Below are 21,555 nucleotides of genomic sequence, written 5' to 3'. Positions count from 1 at the left end.
TCAGTAGTCTTAAGAAAGATGAGCTCGCATTGTTATGGCTCCTCACAGACCACCTCTGGAGACTGGTGGGAGTCAGGCAAACTCTTGAAGTTCTGATTCTAAGACGTGTTCTCCATGAGTCTTCCCTCATTTGTCCTTGCTCTGGCACCCCATTTGGAATTCTTGTGGCCTCTTCCATATCACTCATATCTTATACATCTCAAAGGCACAGTCGACAGTAGGGCTTGGTCAGGATTGTTTGGAACACTGTCATCCAGGTAGACTTTGAACTTCTGGGGGCAAGGACGGTGATGTGACCATGTTAACAGACTTCCCTGGCCTAGCTCAAGGCAAATACTAAATATGAACAGGTTTCAGTAATGGATTCAGTAATTCCTAGGGCCCACTAGGGTGCCAGACACTTTTCTTTCCTAGGTTCCTGCCTTGGAGAAGATGCACGAGCTGTTTAAGGGTTAAATGGAAGCTTTATGATTCATTTGGTCCCACCCCAAGAAGCTTCTTGCAGCTCCTGTTGACTTCTCCTGTTACCAAGCATAAAATAAACACCATCATTTCCCTTTTACCTATTTTCTAGGTCCCCTGGGTTGCACTCCCTTGCTGGGCTTTTTTTCTTTCTGATCCACCATTCTTTGAATGTATTTATTTGCATTCCCTCAACTGTGTACCCCAATCAGATTAATTTGAGATTTATAGTTAACCTTATTTGAAGCTCAGATGCTGGAGCTGTCCTGTTTCCTGTCCCAACAAGTACTCCTTTATTTATATCTTTATTAATTCATCAAATAACTCATTGGCAGTTCAGACAGTGGGGAATACAAACTTGAGAGTGTTCACTTCCCCAAATGCAAGGCAATCCTCCATCCTCGTGTAGCTAGGGAGGGAGACACACAGAGAAATAGTTACAACAACAATACCAGGCAAATGGCAATAAAAGCCCTAAAAGAGGAGGCCAAACAATCCCATATTACATATACTCTGTGGGAAGAGGTCGCTACCCTGGGAGGGAAGGGGAGGGGAGGTTCAGGAAAGATGTCACAGGGGAGCTGTCACTTGAAAGTGGGCCTTAAATTTTGCACTTGCTGGGCTAGAAGAATTGAGCAGAGGGGAAAACATACAAGCAAAGACTGGAGATGGAAAAGTACAGGAGAAGGAAGGGTGAGTAGTTCACCCAGGCTGTAGAGCTACATGCACAGACTGGAGCACAGAATAGGAAGGTTGGGCTCCAGGTGGGGTGGAATGGAGCAGGAGGAGACTGGGGAAGGGAGGCCAGTTGGGAGGTTATTGCAACTACCTGAGTGAGATGTGAGAGGGCGGAGGCGGTAAAAATGGAGGGAAGAAAAGAGCGTGAGAAATAATCAGAAATTCTGAAATTCTTCCAAATCTCCTTGACTAATTCTCTCCGGTATCTCATACACCTGTTTTCATTGTAGGTCTCACTCGCTTTCCCTGCCCCCTCTTTGGAAGTTATCTTTTTATCTTCCTGGTGCATGACTTTCTGCCCAATTACTTGTCTTCAACCTATCAGAGCAGGTCAACCATGCAGCTCAGAAGTCTCACTGTCACACTTGGCCTAGGTTGCCCTGGGGCACTGTCTCTGTCCTCAGCTCTTCATCTGCATCCCCAGAGAACAATCCAGGCTCTCACATGCAAGTTTGCTCAGAAGGTGAAACCTGAACAAGGACTTTAGCACAGGGTGGGGGAGGAAGAGGAGGAGGGATTGAGGCGGAGCCCTGGGCAGACTTCTCTTAGTCAATTCATCTGGCCTTGGCTTCACCGCATCACATTCTTCCAGGATGGCCAAGCAAGAGGGACAAAGACAACTGGAGCCTGGGCAAAGGAAGGGAAATCAGGAGGAAGAATGGGCTCCACTTGGACCTGGGGAACCAACCTAGCATTATAACCACCACCAGTCCTGAAAGTCACTGGCAAAAAAAAAAAAAAAAAAAAAAAAAAGTCAGAGCAGAGAAAGTAAAAGCTGGCTCTGTCTCTACTGAGCAAAGGTAGAGACACTTGGGTGTCTTGCACTCTTTGAGTTTCAGTTGTACCTTTTATAAAACAGGGATTAGAAGGACATCTACCTTATCTACTTGCTGAGCTGTTTTTACAGCTAGAAAAAGGTAAGTGACTAGGAAAAGCATTGAAATGACAGGCTTGTTCTCATTCATTTCCAGTCTCATTCCCTAGGATAGGAGAGAAGCAAGAGAAATGGAGGTGCCTGGAGAGCAGAGGCTGTGGAGGCCCTGGTTTTCCACAACAAACTAGCATGATGGACTTTGTGAGGCATCTACCCTAGTACCCTCATTTGACAGATGAGGAAGCCGAAGCCAAATTCCCAAGAGGGGATAAATGATCACCAGGTAAGGCAGAAAATAAGCCCAGGTTCTGAGGATCCCACAACAGTGTTCTTTCTACCCCAGGACCTCGGCTTTCTAAACAGAAGTTGTTTAGGGTGGAGACCATGGCCCAGGGGCCGACTCACTTGGCTCCTGACTTACTAGTGAATAATTACATAATTGGAACTAAAGAAGCGTTGGCTAGATAATCATTTCCAAAGATCCAGAGCGTTAATATCCCAAAAGGAAAGTCTCAGTTCCAACTTTGGGGATTCCTGTCACTCTTCTCTCATTCTCAGGCATTATTTAGCTCCAGGACAAAAAGAAAGGATGACTTCTCCTAGGAGCTAGGAACAGGTAGCTGACACACAGGAAAGGCTTTTAAGGTGCCACCTCTCGGGCAAACATTTAGCATGCACCTCCCCTTATTTAATCTCCAAAAAATTCTGAGAGATTAATTATCTCAGTATTCTCATATTTACAGGTTATTCGGGGAAAAAGCAAGTATGTTGGGTCAGAAACTTGTGCCTGGTTGTGACTCTCAAGACCTCTCTAAATCACAGCAGTAAACTAGCATGACGATTCATTATTTTTCATGGGGAACTGCAGCTTCTGCTCCAAATCTTTTTAGAATGGGCCCCTCCACCCTCCATAGGATCAGAACTGTTGAATGACATGACCCTTTCACCCATGAGAATCTATAAATGCAGAATCTCTCTGCTTCTTCCACTAGCTCATGTTTTAGTCTTCTGTGGATTCATCATTGCCCAAGAATTTTCCTAGGACAGCACTGTGCTGGGATCCAAGAGGCTGAACTGTACCCCAGTCTTCAAAGTTTTAAAAAGTAGACAGGTGGCCAAGGAGCATACTATTAGATAACTCCAATCAAAGGAAGACTGTTGTGTCACAGGGAAAAGCAGAGATACGTATCTGGAGACATAGAGGTAGAATAGTAGAGAAGGGAACATATCCACATAAGGAGAGGGTCCAAAGTATCCTAGGCAGGCAGGGGAGGATGCTCTGGGTAGAGGAGATTGCAGGGTGAGAAGAAGCTGCAGTTCAGGCCAGTAAGAGTTTGGGGCTAGACCCTGAGGCTATGTCAGGCACTTGATTCTTCCCAGAGTTTTCTAGTCCTGGTTCATGCCAGATGGAGGTGGCACCCTTGCATGACCTCTTAGAGCCTCAGTTTCCCCTTCTGTAGAATAGAAGCCATGAATATTGCCTCTATGGGAACTTGTGTAAGGTTGTTCCTGAGGGATTCAATAGTGAATGCTTTGCACTCCTTCAGGTTAGGATGCAAAGGGAATGCAAATCACAGTTACTTATAATAGCAGAAAACTGTGGCTCTGAAAAGACACTGCTGCTGCCGCCAAGCACTCCCTCTGGAAATCCTGAAAACCTGCTGCCACCGGGCTGTGCCCAGATCCCAGCTGGAAGCAGGCTTATCTCTTCTCAGCTCCTGGCGCTCCTTCCGATCCTGCCAGGATGTTCCTCATACAACAAACACTAAGCTCCCTGCATAATTCCACCTACGGAGAAGGAAGCGCAGCACCCTTCTACCCTCCCCTTTGTGAGAATCAAGCTGAGTTCTAAACTCCCAGGTCGTGACAGACTCCTTTCATATCATTAGCATCTCACCAGTTACCACTGTCAAAGTGGGATCTTCAGAGCTGGGAATGACAAGGTTTGAGAACTAATCCGAGGTCCCACGAATCTCCTAACATTGCCCTTCCTTGATGGAGCAGTCTCTTCCCTGCACCAAACATGTGCAGGACATGAAGGACTCAGGACTCAGTCGAGGAAGGCTTGGACAGGGCAGGGCAGTGTGACACCTGGCCCCAGAAGGAGAGATAGGGTCCTATTGTCAGCAGAATTTCGTTCTATAAGATAAAAAAGGAAAAGACAACATTGGTTTCAATTTTTAAAATCTTTTTCTAAATGCAATTGGAACCATTTTTTTCAAATGTAATCATTTATAAGACCTCATAGGTACAATTGGAGCCCACCCATTGTGGATCCCCTTAGGGATTTCAGAAGGATCCTAAAACAGTGCTTCTCAAACTTTAATGCATAGTGGACTGAGTTAAATGCAGGTTCCAACTTAGAGATCTAGGAGGAGACCTGAAACCTTGCATTTCTTATAAGTTCCTAGCTGATGTCTATGCCACTGATCCATGGACCAAATTTTTAGTAGCAAGGGTCTGGAGCTCTAAGACTTATAGTTTGCAAATCACTGGGTTTTAAGATAGGGAGACAGTGAGCCTGCCTCTCCCCAGCCCCAGAGATAGTAAATCCAGGCTCTTGGATTAGATTCTGCTTCCCTGGGCTAAAGTCAGCCTCTACCATCAACTCCAAGTCAAGATCCTAGGATTACATCCTTCTTACCTCCTTCTGACTCTAAGTGTCTATCATCTCCACTGACAGGGAAAATTCCTAAGAGTTCTGGCCATGAGGAAGAGCTTTAAGGCATAGGCTTCACTCCAACAGAAAAGTACAAAAGGTTCAGGTCAGCCTCCTCCCACCCCACCTGCCGCTGCAAAGCACAGAAGACCGACAGAGAGTAATCAGCCACTGCACTAACTGGCACTTGGAAAGGAGGCTCTGGTGTCAGCCACCTTCTCCCTGTCCTCTCCTAGCTGATGGAGGTCATTCCCCCCACATACCCTCTATCCTCCAGGCCCACCCCCTTTAGGGACTGAGATGCTCCCACTGAGGTTAAGAGTATTTTTAGCTACGCCATGTGGGCCCATGCTTAGCCAACCCTCTCTGGACATTAATCTTAGATTCCACAAATGCCAGTTCTCCTGATCCAGGAGGCCCAGAGGTGATGGGGAAATCTGAGTACATTGGAAAATGCAGTGCATGGCCTCTTGAGGATTTTGTCTGAATGCACACACAACAAAAAAACAACAACAGAAACACTTAATGCTAAGAAAATGTTTCAGCATTTATAGAATACTTCATATGGCCTTGCCTCGTTTGGTCTTCCCAAGAAGCTTATGGGGAAGATAAGTCATAAACTCTTCTTAATTTTTTTTTTTTAGTGAAAAGTAGCTTGGCAAGATGATATTGACAGCAAGTGGTCCGCCTGAGTCTTCAATGTGGAGGTCCAAGTTCAGTGCCCTTTATTATCACCCCACTCTCTCCCCTGCCATGAAGCCATAACCTTTTGCTTCTTCCTCTAGCTTGGTCTAATTCTTGGTTAAACATTGCAAGGAGAAGTATCTACAGCCCTTCATATTAAAAGCACGGGGTCATAAACACTCTTAAGAAATGGAAGACTGGAAACAAGAAAGAATGAAACAGGTTGTATTGATCTTGATCCTGGCAAGAAGCAGAGGGCACACTCAATGGGAAGTGAGATAAACTAGATAATTTACAAAGCTGCAGGCAGGGATAAGGAAAAACAAGAGATGGTAACACACACACCCTGAGGCTTACAAGTAGGAGCTTTTACAGCCCTTGGCCTGAAAGCATGAAGGCCGTGGCCTTTTCTAGAACCTGGAAAGTGCTGGTAAGCTTAAGAGAGGGCTGCCTAATCGCAGCTACGGACTTCAGCAGAGGAAACAGCCACTGAACAACCTGCAGCCAGCAAAGAGGGAGCTAGGGGAAGAAATAAGCATACTTCTCCCCTGTACTACCTTATAATCACCTGCTTAGTGCTGGGTTGACTCTACCCAGGAGCCAGGAGACAAGTGAATCTACTGATATCCAAGGTCAGCCTCCTGGAGATCCTGGGGAAAAAATGGATGAGAATGGATTTGGAGGGTGAAACAGAGAACACCCAGTGCAGAGTGCTGCCTGTCAAACTAGCCAGTGAGGTGGGGAGGGGGAGGAGGTCCAGGATCTTAGGACATCGGACCTGTGGGGGATGGGTAACCCTGCCCTCCCAAAAGGCAGTCATTCCTGAACTCAGCTGCAACTCTCTGGGAGTCAATCTGGCCCTGAACCCCAGGGAGCCCAAGAAAAACCAGACCAACAACTCCTGAGAAACTCTATGAGCCGTACAAGCAGGGTTCCAGTATTCCATTAAAATCCCAGATACACCATTCTGCCCAATTACAGGAACTGCCCTTTTATAATTCATTTAATCATTCTGAATTTCTTTGTTATTGTCAGTAATTCGAGAATAATAATAACAATAAAATAACAGCTTCTCACTGCCTGTCTCAGGATAGACTGACAACACATGTACAGCAAATGCCACTTAGGGAAACTATATATGAATGTCATGGAGTCCAAACGGTGTGAACCACGTAAGCTGCATCTGTTCTCTGTAGAACAAAGCCCAGCACATCTAGATTTGTAAAAGGCTGAAGCCAGAGAAGCCCTAGAATGATCTGGTCAATCTACTCTCATATAAGAAGAAGAAAGTGAGGAAGAGGTCCCGCAGGTACTGGAAAAGCTGGGATCACACAAGTCTCTTCCCAAACCTCTTCCTACAGTACCAAAGCACCTGCACTTGCTAGTGACAGGACCCACCCAAGTGAGAATCAAATGAGATGAAGAACAAGGTAGTGTTTTTGTCCCCTGTCATCTGTAATTAGCAATCTTTCTCCCACAAACCTATTAAGTGGTCAAAAGTCCCATCATTAATGATGTCTTCAAGGACATGGTAAACTGTGAATATTTTATGAAGACAAGGCATACAAATACCTGAGAACACACCAGCAGGTGTAGTCAGTCATCAGAATAACTAATGATAAATATCACTGGCTGAGAACAGAATCCTCAGTACATAGGACATGGGACAGGTAAGCTTCGGCAACAGGTGGCAAAAAAAGACTGAAGCTTAACAAGTTGCCTGTAAAGGAAGAAAAGTTCTACTGTAGGCTCTACAGGTATGGAGCTTATCCAAATCCCAATGGGATAAAGGAGGAAACGCCAACCCAGAGAAGTAATGGGCTTGCTGAAGCCTCCCTGAGTTGGTGATACTGGGCTCAGATCTCAAAGCTCTTCTATAGCAACCAGACTTTGGAAAGCAAGCTTCAGCAGACATTTTCAAATGGCGAGACCAAAATATGTCTTATGTGTTACAAAGAGATCATGTGCCACATTGCAGATTTTAAACTGAAAGTCAAAACCTTGACTCTTAGTGAAGTTCTTCAGCTTCCAGACTGGACCAGGTCACACTCTACCGAGCTCATTCCATTCAGCCTCTTTATATTTCCCACCACTTCATCTGCCTCTTTGCTCTGCTGAGTTCAATTATTCTTCTATATGTTCACTCAACAAATAGTCACTGAAGACCTACTGTGCGTATCACTAGGAAGACAGTGATGATGCCCTGCAGTCCCAAAGCTGAGCATCTAGAGGGGTTGGTGGAAGCCACCACACTTCACTGAAAGAAATGTACGATAAAACATTGCCTCAATCTAGAGTCTTTGCTTACCAAAGTCACTAGCTGCTTTTGGAAGGGCCATCTTTGCACAAATAACTAATCATAGGGGGTGGTGAAACTCTCTGGGACAAATTTCTAACATAAGTTATTTAACTTCCCTGAGCTCTATTTGTTTCCTTTGGGTTACAGCAATAATTACAGTGTCTACGAAACTTCTCCAAGAATTAGATATGGCAATATGTGTCAAGCCCTGAGAACAAAGCCTGGCATGGCAAATACTCAATAAAAAGTCACTGTCATTACAGGCAAACTGAGACCAAGGAGGAATACAACTCACATAATGCCATTCACTTTGTTAGAAGCAAATCCAGGGTTAAAACCTGGATGTCCTAACACCAGACCAGTGTTCATTTCATTACATCTGCTGTCTTCCCACCAGGGAATCTGTAATGTGAATTTGGCCTTTTCCTATGGAATGACTAACAAAGTAGAAGATTTGAGATTGTATTATCATGCAGGCTCTTTCATTTGGGTCACTAGAAAGGTTATATTTCTTCAATTCCAGTAACTCCATTGCTACCAACTAATAATCTGCCTTGCTCAGGAAACTGAAGGCTCTAGGCATCTCCTAAGGCCAGTGTTCAGGGCTAAGCTTTTTCTCCTATTCTTATCTCACTGAATCATCGCACCCTGCAGCCCAACTCTTCATGATTACTTCCCCATCTCACCTTTCTTTACTTAGATTGAGCACTGTTTTCACAATCTAATCAGAGTTTGCAAACTGGTATCAATTCTAAGTCCCTTATGTGAAGATCTGGGGCCCTACAATGCGTCACAGATCCACCCGATTCACTGTCAGCATGGTGGAAACTAATACTAGAACTTGGTCTCACACCAAAGGCATATTTAACAGCCCACTGAAAACTCACAGCCTACGTCCTAACCACTTACTGATTCCATTGAGTTACACAGAGTTTGAGAATCTAAAGTGGGTGCAACTTTAGAAATGAATTGATCTGATCTTTCTTTGTGTAGGGGTACCAGAGTCTTAGACTGGAAACCATAATAAAGAGTGACATAGGATAGGAGTTCAAACTTTGTACTCTGTAGTCAAACTTCTTGGGATCAAACCTGGATTCTCCCAAATCTCCTAGGCCAGATTGCTTCATTATCTCAGATTCCTCTTCTGCAAAAAGGGTTAAGGTCCTTGCCTTATGGGATTGTTATAAGAATTGAATGCATTATAAAATGCTTTAAATATGCCGGGCACATGACAAGTACTATATGTTTGTAAAGTTAACAAACTAAGATGACAGGAGCTGAATCTCAGTTATATACCACCCAACTCCCCACCCTATCTTGGGCATTTGCAGCTTAGATTATAGTCTTCCTTTCTTTCCCAACACTGGTGAAAGCCCTCCTTGCTGAGGGAGTTAAGCCTGGAAATACCACTCTGTACTGCACTCTAATGTCCAAGCAGCCCTCTCTGGCAGTGCCATGGAAGAACATGATTACTAGCTGAATAAGAATCTCAGCAGCTTTCATTTTGGTTTTGACCACCATCTTTGCAGGAGTATCCTCAAGATCTTGGAAACAGAGTTCATCACAGAGCCTCTGAGATTCTGTCAGACATCCCTGCACTGAACAGTTGCTGGCCACTCTACCTCTCACCCTCCCTCCCAGCCTTTCTGATCCACCTTGCGTGTGATCTCCTGAGGGTGGCTGGTGACTCAGAGCATTCTCTCTTTGGTTCCACCCCGATATTCTCCTTCAGACTCTGATTCCATTAAAAGAACTCTATGATTCATTTGGTTCCGCTTTCTTGGTGTTTTGGGAGTGGGGAGACAAGAATGAATAAGAAAAGGTATAGATTGAATGGGGACAAAAAGGTTTAATCCAGAGGGTGCGCTGTACCCTGAAAATGAGGAAAGAGTGTCATTCACCTCGTGACATGAGTCTTGAGTGACAGGAAAGCTCTCTAGACACCTGTGGAGCCTCACTAGAGTGGAAACTTTATTCTCTGCTTGCTGTGTCCTTGGCACTAAAGCGGGGAATGGAAGGACAGGTGCTACCTGATTCTGCCTCCCTCTGCGCCCCCAGATTTGGCCCTCATCATCTATTACCCAGGTAATACTCCAGGCTCTGAGCCACCCCCTCACCTTCCATGTTCCTGGCAACCCGTCCAGTACTGGCAGCTGAGTGGCCATTCCAAAAGCCAGCTTTTGATTTTGTCACTGTCTGGTTCAAACACTCCCTGTCCCACTGTACCTTCCAGGACAAAGTCAACCTCTTCACTAGTTCTCAAGTCCCTCTGGGCTTAATTCTCATGATTAAGCAAAATCACACTGTGTTTTTCCACTCCAATCTATCCTTCTTTATCCTCCAATAAGAATATCTCGCCTCCAAAACTCCATAAAAAGCATGGGCTCTAGAAACCAGGTACTCTGGTTGGTGTTAGGAAAGTTATTTGACCTCTCAGAGATTCACTTTCTTCATCTACAAAAATGATGCTATCTTAGAGGTAGGATTTTCTTGAAGATTATATATTAAGGAATAGCACACTATCTTGAACATTTTAGGAGCCAAATAAAAGTGAGTTTTAATCTAACCATCAAAATAATAATGATGCTGACCACACTTCTATCTCTGTTATCCCTTCCACAAAACCTTCTCTGACCTCCCATCAGCCCTGTTTCTTCTTCTTCTGAAATCTCCTTGTATTTGTGGCCATCCCCATATTCTACATGGTTTTACAGTGACTTGCCCACTTATCTTTCTCCTTAGAAGTAAGAACTATGACTGACCCACCTCTGAACCCTTTGCCTCATCTAAAAATAATGAGTAGTAGCTTCTCAGGAATGCTTTGCTTTGTTTGAAGTTTCCTCTGGACCCCACAGGTAGGGCCAGAGAATTCAAATGCTATGGAGGACTGGGGCCCAACTCCAGAAATGAGAGAGAGCTGCTCACTGTGGAACCTCTCTGCCGACATGGACTCACAACTCAACTTGAGCCAGCAGAGGGACAAATTGGTCAGCTTTGTGAACTTTGGCATCGTGCCCCATCACCCTGTTTCCCCACACTGGACCAGTTATGTTCTTGTTCACCAGGAAGAACAAAGACCAGAGAGTCTAAGAGAGAAAGTACATGTATCATCAAGAATCTACTTGGGAGATGGGAGAAGGGAGGAGGGGGGAAGAAGACTAGGGAAGGAAAAATGGGAGTGGAAGGGGAAAGATCTGTAGCTTATGCTCTTCAAGGTTTAAAGGGAGAACATTGCCTGAGACATGATGTCGATTAGGGGAATTTTCCCACTGGTTTCACAGAGCTCCATAGTTGGTGAGCATGAATTCATAAGGTCCTAGCTTTCTGATTCATCTGATCCAAAACCTTGGTCAACAGGCACACAGTTGTCTCTGCCCCAAGATGACCTCATTTGAAATTCCCCACGTTACCATCTGGGCCAAAGCTAACGCCTGGCCACAAAACTCAGCTGCTCTGGGGTGTAGGTCAAGTTCACTCACAGTAGCCCTCCTCTCTGAAGACAGGCTGGGCCTGCCCCACACCTCCCAGGGGTCTAGATCTGAAAAGAGCTCCAGGGGTCATTTAGTCTAGTCTAACCCTGGCCTAGAGAGGAGAGGTCACACCACCAGGCAGTGAAGGAGCCAGGCCTGCAAGGCAGCACTTTGGCTCCGAACTTTCCACTATCCCAAGATGCCCACTGGTTGTTCAATCCAAGGACATAACCCATGGAGAAAGAAAGTTGTGAAATGCTTCCACTTGAAGCCCAGGCCTGGCTAAAGGCCCGGATGTGTCTGTCCCAACCCTCCTAACCTAGTCTTAGCTCAGCCACTTCCATCCTACTGGTTTGTGTTAACCCTTCTTGTCCACTTGTCCAAGGCAGCTTTCCACTGAGCAGCCCTTACAACAACTGTGCTGGATGCCTCCTCTGGCAGGACCTTTCCATTGAGCAATCGCCTTGTGCAAACTGACTCTTCCTTGCCCTTCACAATTACTTTGCAAAACAGTAACCCAGCTGTTTATTTTGATTTCAAGCTCAAGGTTGAAGAGCTAGCTTTGTAATTTTCTCCCCTTCCCTGGAGGAAGTCACGAGCAACCGCAGGGATTTCTGACTGTTGACTCTCAACTACTAGCCTGATATTTCCCTGTCTTCTTCTAGTTCAGTCTGTGCCAGGTGACACATACTGGGAAGGAAAGAGCCATCCCTCCAGAAGGTACATGCTCCCCAAACTGCGACTTGGCATTCACTCTACCTTCCCTCCAAACACCCATCCCCAAGGTCTCCGACCAAGGCCGCCATCACATCTGCCAGTCTGCACCATCATCTCCCATGTTTGTTCTACAGTTTTATAATTCATAAAGTATTTTAACCTCCCTTGTTGAATGTGATGTCTAAGACCTCCCTGAAGGGTAGGCAGGACAGATGTGCACATTGGATCGGCGAATTATCATATGTATTTATGCTTATATCTAGAACTGACCTGACCGAGATTACACAGCCAGAAAGCAGTATGTTCTACCTCCTGACTCCAAGCTCAGTGCTCCCCTTTTTTCTACTGGCTATTTCCTTTATTACCACCTGCCATCCAGCTAAAAGGAGCTTTCTAGAACACTATTCTTCTCAAAGTACTCTCCTATTCAGGTATCTTCAACATCTCCCAAATTCCCACAGGATAAAATTCCAATGATTCAGCTGTCCTCCACAGCCGTGACTTCAAAGTGCCTCCCTGACCATTTCCACTCTTTTCAGCCTGGTAGGGTCTTACGCATTTTTTAAACATCTGGACCTTTATCCTGTTGTTTTTCTCTGCCTCAACACAGGTTTATCCTCAATATGCTGCTTTATTAAGAACTACATTCTGCTAGAACACCCCTGGGTACCCCCAGATCACAGTGAACTCTCCGTTCCAAAATCCCACAGCTTGTGTCAACCATATTGCTATCCTGTCTGGACCAAGAGAGCAAACATTAATCAGGTAGGATAAAGTCTGCCTTTACTGGCCAGCTCCCATCAGCCCAAGCCTAGACTTTGCTGTTAGAAAGAGGTTGGTTACATGTATCTATTGCTGGTGATCTGTCAAATATCAGGTTCAATAACAGTCTGATATCGAACTTTCCTTCTCAGGATTAGATCACTTAAGAAGAAAAAAATGCTGAATCAAAAGCCTAAAAATTGTGTTCCATCGTTAAAGTATTAAATATACTGTCTTTGTCAAGTTCAGAGTGAAAAAGCCTCATTTTCATCTCTGATTCCTCAAGACTCATCTCAAGTACTATGGGTCACCAACGGTGACCATAGCCATTTTGCTTGGGAATCTTAGTCTTCTTGATTAGAAAATGTTGATGTGTCCCTGCTTATCCCAGCTCACTGGATAATAGGTATGAAAGTGCTTTGTAAGTATAAAATGCTAGTTCTATATGAGAGATGATTAATTTCCAAAGCTAAGGCTACCCTTTCTGCCACCACTGACTACTCTGCCCCTTCATTTCTTGTTAAAATGCATGAGATCATTAGGATCTGTAGAGAGAAAATGCTTTTTTTTTTTTTTTTGTACCTATGCTGTTGACGGATGGCCTTCTGATGCTGGAAATGTCCCATGATCCTTGGACTATAATTAGGATTGGTTAAACTGGCAGAGGGAGGCTAAAAACAGCCAGCACAGCCATCACCAACCTTTTGGTTTCTCATTTCAGGAACCAGTTTCAAGATAAAACTTTTTCCCTTTAAAGAGAGTACATTTGTGCAGCTCTTCATGACAGACTTTCAGGAAAGGGAATTTCACATTGCAAGATTGGACAGTTTGTCTTTCCTGAGTTTGCTCAGCCCCAGCGCTTAGTCCTGGAACATTTGTTCCAGACTGGAATTTGAGCCTTGAAGTTTAGCCAAGTTGGGTGGACTTCCTGGTGCCTCCACTGCTGGCCTGAGGCTCAATGCCCTGCCCTGGGACAAATGTCCATGACTTCAAATGGGGTAGAGTCTTAGAGAACAGCAAGAGGGTTGGGAGGGAGGGAGAAGTCTGCAGATGAGGAATACCCAGGATCTTTCTCCTGAGTCCATACCATTGGGAATTTACATACCCATATTGGTTTTGTTTATTTATTATTTTTAATTGAAAAATTAAATTTGTATGTATTATGACATGTAATATTATGATGGAATTAAGCTAATTAACACACACATTGCCTAATCATTTTATTCATGACAAAAACAGTAAAAAACGACTCTCATAGCAATTATCAAGAATAGGATATATCATTATTAACTATCAGCACCGTGATGGGTAATGGGATTCTTGAATTGATTTCTCCCAAATGAAATTCTGTATCCTTTGACTAAAGTTTCTCCAACACCCTACAGCCTCTGGAAATGACCATTCTACTCTGCTTCCATGAGTTCATCTCTTAGACATTCCACACATAAGTGCCACATTTTCACTTGCAGTACCCTTGGGTGGCAGATTTCCCATGGCCTGGCAGGCCGCAGTAAATCATCCACCTAACCTGTCCCCTCCCCTAAAACATTTGCAACCTTGCTTCATTTGCTACCCTCACCTCCTCTAAAGCAGCCAAGATATTTTAAAACCTTTGTTTTGATCTTCTTTGCATATCAGTTACACTATTTCTGAGTGTGTTTATTTTTATTTTTTTTTTTCCGGTGGTGAGCACATTGCTTTCAACCCTCTGCTCACACGTTTCCACTTCCTCTCCCTTTCCTGCATGCTTCTGTGGCCCCCAGGCGTGTGGCTCAGAGCAGACTGGATGGTTCTCATGGGTCAGTGGCCTTTGATGGAGCCAGGTGAGGCAGGCTCCCTCACCATTGGTTGGTATCCCATCACTCCTGACATCTGCAGAGGCAAGATGGAATTTCAGTTATGCTTCCTTTGCCCCATCTGCCAAGGAAATATCTCTCATTACCAGTCTAAGTGTGGGGGGTGGGGGCACGTGGATTTTGCTGATACTGACCTTGCAAAAACCATCACCCTCTTGGGGTTAGATTTAACTTTTCCAAAGCTCTTACAACTCTATCTTTTCAGGACACTAACCAACTTAAGAATGCTTTCTATCAGTTAGAAAACTAATTTCTATATTAAGGATAAGCTTAAGACCAGGACCTGGGATCAACCTGTTGGAGATACAAGGATGATTAATATACACTGTTTTCAAGAGTCAATGATTGAGATTTGTGGGATGATTTATACTTTTATGATAGGAACCTGTGAAATGTGTGTGATAGGATTTGTGAAGAGTCCAAGCTAAACCCTGCTGGTGAGTCAGAACCTACATCTAAATCCAAACGTTTCCCAATGTTTTTCATATCATGTTATACATAAAGAGTAATGTTGTTTGTACAGCATACTGGCCAAATGACAAGGCTGCTCTTGCCTGGTGGCAAACCTACCCACTATTTTTGGCTGTACCAAGCACTTCTTGGCCATTGCAAGGATTAAGACAACTTAGATAGCTTTGGTTTCAAAGATTAGGACAAGTCCTCATCTAACCAGCAGCAATGTTCTAGAGAGGGAAGAACAGATAAGAAGCTGGATGTCAAAGTCAGATCATGGGATTGAGGTAGAGATTCCACCATTTTCCAACTGTGTGTTGGGAGCCACCAAAGCATCGCTTTTTCTGTCTTTGAAATGGAAATAAAACCATTCTTAACCTCCGTAGGATTCAATAGAGTAATGCACCTCAGCACACTCAGAACTCAATAAATGTTAGCTACTCTATGGCTAATATTAGACAAGAAATTAAAGGTCATCTGGTCCAATCTGTTAATTTGAAGGAAAAGGAAACTTTGACTTGATCAGTGTCACCCAACTACTTAATAGCTGAGCTGAGACCAGAATCCAAGTCCTTTGATTTCAATGCTATGCTCATTCTAAGTGAAAAGCATCTAAATTCCAAGTATTCAGGGTGATTCTCCATCCCTGAATATATTTTGAAGATAAGGCTATTGCTGTTTTTTTTTTTAATTAATTTACAATGACTGGCCTTAAAATACTGCCTTAAATGAGATGACAGCTCTATTTACCTCATACTTCAACCTCCTAGGCTTTAGAAGGCAAGGCACTGGGAACAATGGCTGCACATCTGGCATCCCAGATGCCAGAGTCAAGAGCTTACCCATTCAGAAGCTCCCTTTCATATAGAAGCACACTGAATCTCTGGTTCACTCAGAGCCACACATCATATGCAATAGGAAAATGAATTTGGGTCTCAGACTTGATGTTGCTGCTCCTTCCATAGAGCCCAAAAAAGAGACAGGATTTATTGTTAACCTACACTGAATACCCAAACCATAAACATGCTGATGCACCTGCAGTTAATCACTCATTTAAATGTGCTTTCTTCCCTTTCTTTTTTTCTCCCTCCAACCACAAAGGATTGAAGCAACTTATAGAAAATACAATAAAGAATAATGAAGAGTACATAAAAATGAACACCAATCCAATATTTTAAAAATAGACCGTAGGATATCCAGGCTTATGCTGACCAAAGTGGTAGCCTCCAGGTGGGAGTCTATTTAAATTTAAATTAAATTAAATGGATTATGGATTTAAAATTCAGCCACATTTCAAGTACTTAGTAGCCATATGTGACTAGTGGTTACTTATTGAACATTGCAGATACAGGACATCATCATGCTTGTAGAAAGTCCTATCAGGCCATGCTGTCTAGACAGACAATCAGGGCCATACGATCTTACACGTTTACAATAAATCAGTAAAAAAAAAAAATTGGCTCAGAGCTTCATGTTGGCAAAGCCAAAAATAAAAATCAGTGTGTCATTATCAATTCCTCAAGGGAAGCAAAGCTTTCCTGGCACTTAAACCTAAAAGAATTCCCCATATGGAGCTTGATAGAGAAGGTCATTCAGTGACACAGCAGAGCATGTCTCCAGAAATGTAGCAATGATTTCAACGATTTTTGTATTGACTTACTATGAAAGTTAAGGGTATTATCACTAAAATTCAACTTACTGAAACCACTTCTCTGGTGAGAGAGGGGGAAACTTACTTATAGCAAGGGATACTACTAAAATTGATCAAGTGAACTTGCTCTAAGGGAATAATGTTTGTAATGAGGCCTGAATGACAAGAGGAGGGAGCCACTATGGAGCTGGAAGACCATTCAAACAGAAGAAAAAGATCCTCAGATTGCAAATTATCTGACAAGTGTGAGACAGAGAAAGGACGACGAACACTGTGGATGAGGCAGAGAGTAAAGGGAGATGATGCTGGATGGGTCATCAGGGCTAGATCATACAGGGCTTTAATACTTCATGGTTAGAGGATCCAGGACAGAAGTGACACAATTTCTGGGTTTATAAAAATCAGTCTGGATGCTACGTGAAAAGCTGACTATGGGGGTGAGGATAGCAAAAGTGTAGACAGGAAGAACATGATGGTAGATGGGGATAAGATAGTGACCATTGGAGATGGTCCATAAGTCTAAATTGACAGGTATTTAAGACATAGAGTCAGTTTGTCTTGAAAAATTATTAAACACAGGATTTGAGGGAAATCAAGAAAATTAGAACAACTCTTGGTTATTTTCCCTACACAAACAGTTAGGAGGCTGGATACCACGTACTGTGATAGAGAAAACTCAGAGAGGAGGAATTGTAGTTGAGGAAGGAGTATGTCAATAGTTGGATTGGGTCATGGTTTGTTTGAAATGCCTTTTACAATTATGAGTAGAGTTGTCAAGTCTGGCACTCTAGGGGGATGTCAGCTAAAGATAGAGATTTGGAGTTATCTGCAGATGGACAGCATTTTAAAACCACAGGACTCAGTGGGTTTATCTGGTAAAGTACAGACAGACTGGAGTGGAGACCCGAGTAGCAATCCAAAAGTCAAGGTGGAGGAAGAAGAGCTGAACAGGAGACCAAAAATTAAGGGCCAACCAGGTTGAACATGGAATCACAGAAGCCTGGATAAGAAAGTGTTTAAAGAAGTATGAAACATCAACCACATTAAATTGAGTCGTTTGGTCAGTTGAGTACATTCTGACTGTTTAAGTGGAGTGATGGGTCTGAAGAAAATTGGAGTGAGAATGGGAACTGAAGAAGGAAGAACAGGAATTGTAGATCTTATTTTATTTTTGTACTAGGAATCGCACTCAGGGGTAGTCAACCACTGAGCCACATCCCCAGCCCTATTCTGTATTTTTACTTAGAGACAGGGTCTCACTGAGTTGCTAAGCACCTCACTTTTGCAAAGGCTGGCTTTGAACTCGCAATCCTCCTACCTCAGCCTCCCAAGATCTTATTTTTAAAAGCTTTCTCTGAAGGCATCAAAAAAACAGGGTGGTAACTCAAGGGACAAGTCAGATTAAGGGAAAGCTGCTATTTTTTTAATGGTTATTATCGAGGCATTTTTGAATGCTGAGGGAACAGATACAACAGAGCAAGAGAAACTGATGTCACAGGAGAGAGATACAGAAAAGAAGATAGGATCCAGAAGACAAATGGAAGGGCTGACCTTAGGAGCCTGAGACGCCCTGTGCTGTAATAAGAGGGGACCAGTGTAAGTGCCTAGACAGATGTGTTAATGAGTTGGTGGTGGGGAGATGAAATAATTCTTCTATGATACTGAGAAAGAAATGTCAGTATCCTGAGGAAGAATTAAGGTACAGCAGGTAGAAATTTAAGGAGGGAGCCAAAGATGTGAACGAACAGATTGAGAGACTAAGATAAGAATTTTCTAGAAGTGTTATAGGCTCCCCTGGTAGGGTCTATTAGAGGTTTGTGATTACAAATTCAAAGTAAGCTGATAAGCGTGGTCTGCAAAGTTCTTAACATTCTGCTGCTTAGGTGCAAGCAAAGGAAGAGTGAGAGCCATCACATGTGGCCAGGACTAGGGTTTTGCCAGGTACTGTAAAGCGGAAAGCTGCAGGGGCGCTTTGAGTATTGGAGAGAACGGTTATGGTAGAGGAGAGGGAGCTAGGGTTCAATTGGAGGTTAAGCTGGCCAAACACAAAACTTCACTGGGCTGCACACACATCCAAACTATCTACCCAGAACCATCAGTGTGTCAAGCATCTCCTTCTGTCCACAGGGGAGCTCATTACTGAGTCTGCCTGATTCCTGCCACATCTAGAGACCTGCTTCAGGATTACGTAGCCTATTAGAAACGGAGTATCAGGCACAAAGTAGGTGGATGAGTTGCTTCTGAGCACATACCCTCTGCAGCCAAGTCTAACACATTACTTAGACCTAGGTGGCAGCGTGACTGGCAGGAAAGTTCCCCAGACATGCAGAGAGGAGGCCTGGGCTTTGGTCATTTTCTGTGGCACTTAGCAGATGGGAAGGTTCTCTCACACCATGAGCCTCTGTTCCCTTTCATTGAAACTCTGGCCGGCCTAAATTACAGCTTGTTACACAGATCTGATGTGATGGGGAATGGAAAACCATTTTCAAGTGTAAGGCATTATGGAAAAGTGAAAAATGACATTATTATTAAGACTGTAAGGTAAATGTAAATGTAAGGCATTTACCCATGTGAGATTTTGATTTCAAATGTCAGCAAATATAGGTCACTATGGCTTGTAACCAATTTGCCTTAAAATTAGAAAATGATGAAATGCTTACAATGACAGACGGTGCGTTTCAAAAGAGAGACGATGAGAAGCAACGTTCTCTTGTTTGTGCAACATCCTCTGAACCTGAACCCAAGGCTCTCACAGGCCCAGTTGTCAGACCCACACAGCACAGGGTAGTCTCTAATCACTGCAATCCCAGGCGAGTAACTTTACTTTAGATGACCCCCTCATTGTCTCTGCAAAGTGGGACCAACTCTACCACCTCCTACTCAATTTACAAGGATATCAAGAAGATTAGATTTTTAAAAGAGAACAACAACTAAAAAGTATACTTGGTTACTCTGAAAAGAAGTATAAAAGTGAAGTGTCACTATTATTAAGCATAAGGCTATCCTCCCCACCCCTGTTATGTCTCAGGGCTATGGTGTGAGCTATGTGACAGGCTATTTTTAAATCCCCATCTCTGGAAGCATATGGTCCTACACAGTGCCAAAGAGAGAAAAATGACCTGCTTCTGTTTGTTTGCTGGTTTGTTTTGATCTCACGGAACATTGTCCATGTTTCTGATGAAGACGATCTTTTTTATTCTAAATTTTTAAGATGAATGTTGAAAATATTCTACATTGTCTGAAACAGACTATGTTGATACAGCTTGCTTTAGCAAAGATGCTTTCCATCCTAAGGCAACAGTGCATTTGAGATCATCTCCTGTTTTCTCTGTGTCAATTAAGACATTTCAAAAATTATAGGATGATTCCATTTTTTCATTATTCTTTCTTTGGTTCAGTGGTAATTTTATTGGTTTAGTGGAAGCATTTTTAGATCATATATATATATATATATATATATATATATATTTTTTTTTTTTTTTAACAAATACTGGACCATTTACTTCATGAGATAAAATAGGTTTCCTTTCTTTCCTGTTACCTAAAAAAAAAGAAAAGTTGCCTTAGGATTTTCCTGGTTGTTCATAATCATTATGTCTTTTGTTTTATGTTTTATTAATATCAGCTGCTATTAACTGAAGCCTTTTCCTGTTCTAAATATATGGTACATCTTATACACATTTCCTATAGTCTGCCCTTTTTAACTGACATAACTTTGCTCCTCCCTTGGCTACTTGGCAAGACTGTTCTGAATCTTGTCAACCTTCCCACTCACTGGATTTCATTTTTGACATCAATTCCCTGGAAAGATATCCAACTGGTCGGCTGGGAAGGAAAAAATATGAAAACACTTATTTCACAGGTTTCACGAGACCTGACTTTTGTACAAGAGCAATATATTCCCCAGTTAAAATACATATCAACCCTTTCTTTTCACCAAAATGGGGAAGCACTTCCTGTAGTACTAGTGAGTGCCTTCATTAGACAGATTCAAGGAGAAGGCAGACGAGTATTGCTTCTGGGGACGTTAGAGCATAAATTCTTAAATTATCCACTTGTTTGATCAAGTGGTCTTTATGGTCCTGTCCAGCTCTGATAATCTCTGATTCTACAGATCACCCAGCAACTACCCATCCTTTCTGGTCAGTAGACAAATAGTGTGAGAATATTTTGAGTTTTCAAAATGTTTTCCAATGTCATATTAAGAAGCTCCTTACTTTTTTGACTTTAGTTGTCCATTGTAATGCAAGTCCTAAAGTTTAGTCACCAAGAAAAGGAGAAACAGTTAATAATATAACTTACCCCACAGTAAAAATCATCTACTTGTTTGTGATTCTCCATTTCCGTTGGTCTGGTCTAGAGCCTCATCATCCCCAGCCTGGATTTCTACAGAGCCCTTTTCACATCTCTTAACACCAGTCTCTGCTTTATCTATTAGTCCACCCTGATTGTCATTTCAACATCACCTACTATTGGCCTGAAAACTGTTCTGACGCTCCCTTGCCTGTAACTCTTCGAAATTTCAAATACATAGCTCCAGCCCAACTGGGAGCTCTAATTCCAAGTAGACTGGTCTACCTAAAGTCTACCTAGAAAATCCTGCACTGGTTGACTCGGTTGTGCCATACCAAAGAGACCTTCTCCACCCTCTCTGTCCACTTCATCACTCTCTCTACTCTGTTAATCATTTCAGCCTCTCTATTCTCAGAGTCTTCAGTCATCATCTCATAGTAAATATCTCACACTCTTGAGATTATATATATCCATCTTGTTTGAATGTGACTCCGTTTCTCAGCTCTGGGTAGCAAATCCTGGAGGGTTCATCTCTTTTGAAACCTCTTAGCATGGTACTGAGCACAGAAATGCAGTGGCACTCCTTTGCAGTCATGGAGATTACAAAGTTCTACACTTCCTCCACCCAGTATTCCCA

At 43.1% G+C, this 21,555-nt stretch overlaps 2 long non-coding RNA genes across 5 annotated transcripts in view; one reads left to right on the top strand and one right to left on the bottom strand.

Moving 5' to 3' along the window:
• LOC144253323 (uncharacterized) overlaps positions 1-21,555 on the top strand; it is a 220,326-nt gene that overhangs the window by 176,622 nt on the left and 22,149 nt on the right. The window lies entirely within an intron of this gene.
• Positions 760-21,014, bottom strand: LOC113183122 (uncharacterized). 3 transcript variants are annotated; one of them, XR_003300827.1, is made up of 3 exons: positions 20,928-21,014; positions 3,972-4,213; positions 760-871 (listed from the first exon to the last, which is right to left on the bottom strand). It is a non-coding gene; the product is annotated as an uncharacterized LOC113183122 (long non-coding RNA). The 3 variants fall into 3 exon arrangements; XR_003300829.1 differs by lacking the exon at positions 20,928-21,014 and adding an exon at positions 5,986-6,064; XR_003300828.1 differs by lacking the exon at positions 20,928-21,014 and adding an exon at positions 4,719-4,838.

Source organism: Urocitellus parryii, chromosome 2, assembly GCF_045843805.1.
Source record: "Urocitellus parryii isolate mUroPar1 chromosome 2, mUroPar1.hap1, whole genome shotgun sequence".
In the NCBI taxonomy this organism is placed as follows: domain Eukaryota; kingdom Metazoa; phylum Chordata; class Mammalia; order Rodentia; family Sciuridae; genus Urocitellus; species Urocitellus parryii.
Note: the sequence above shows the minus strand (reverse complement) of the source record. Positions and strands in the feature narration are given on the sequence as shown.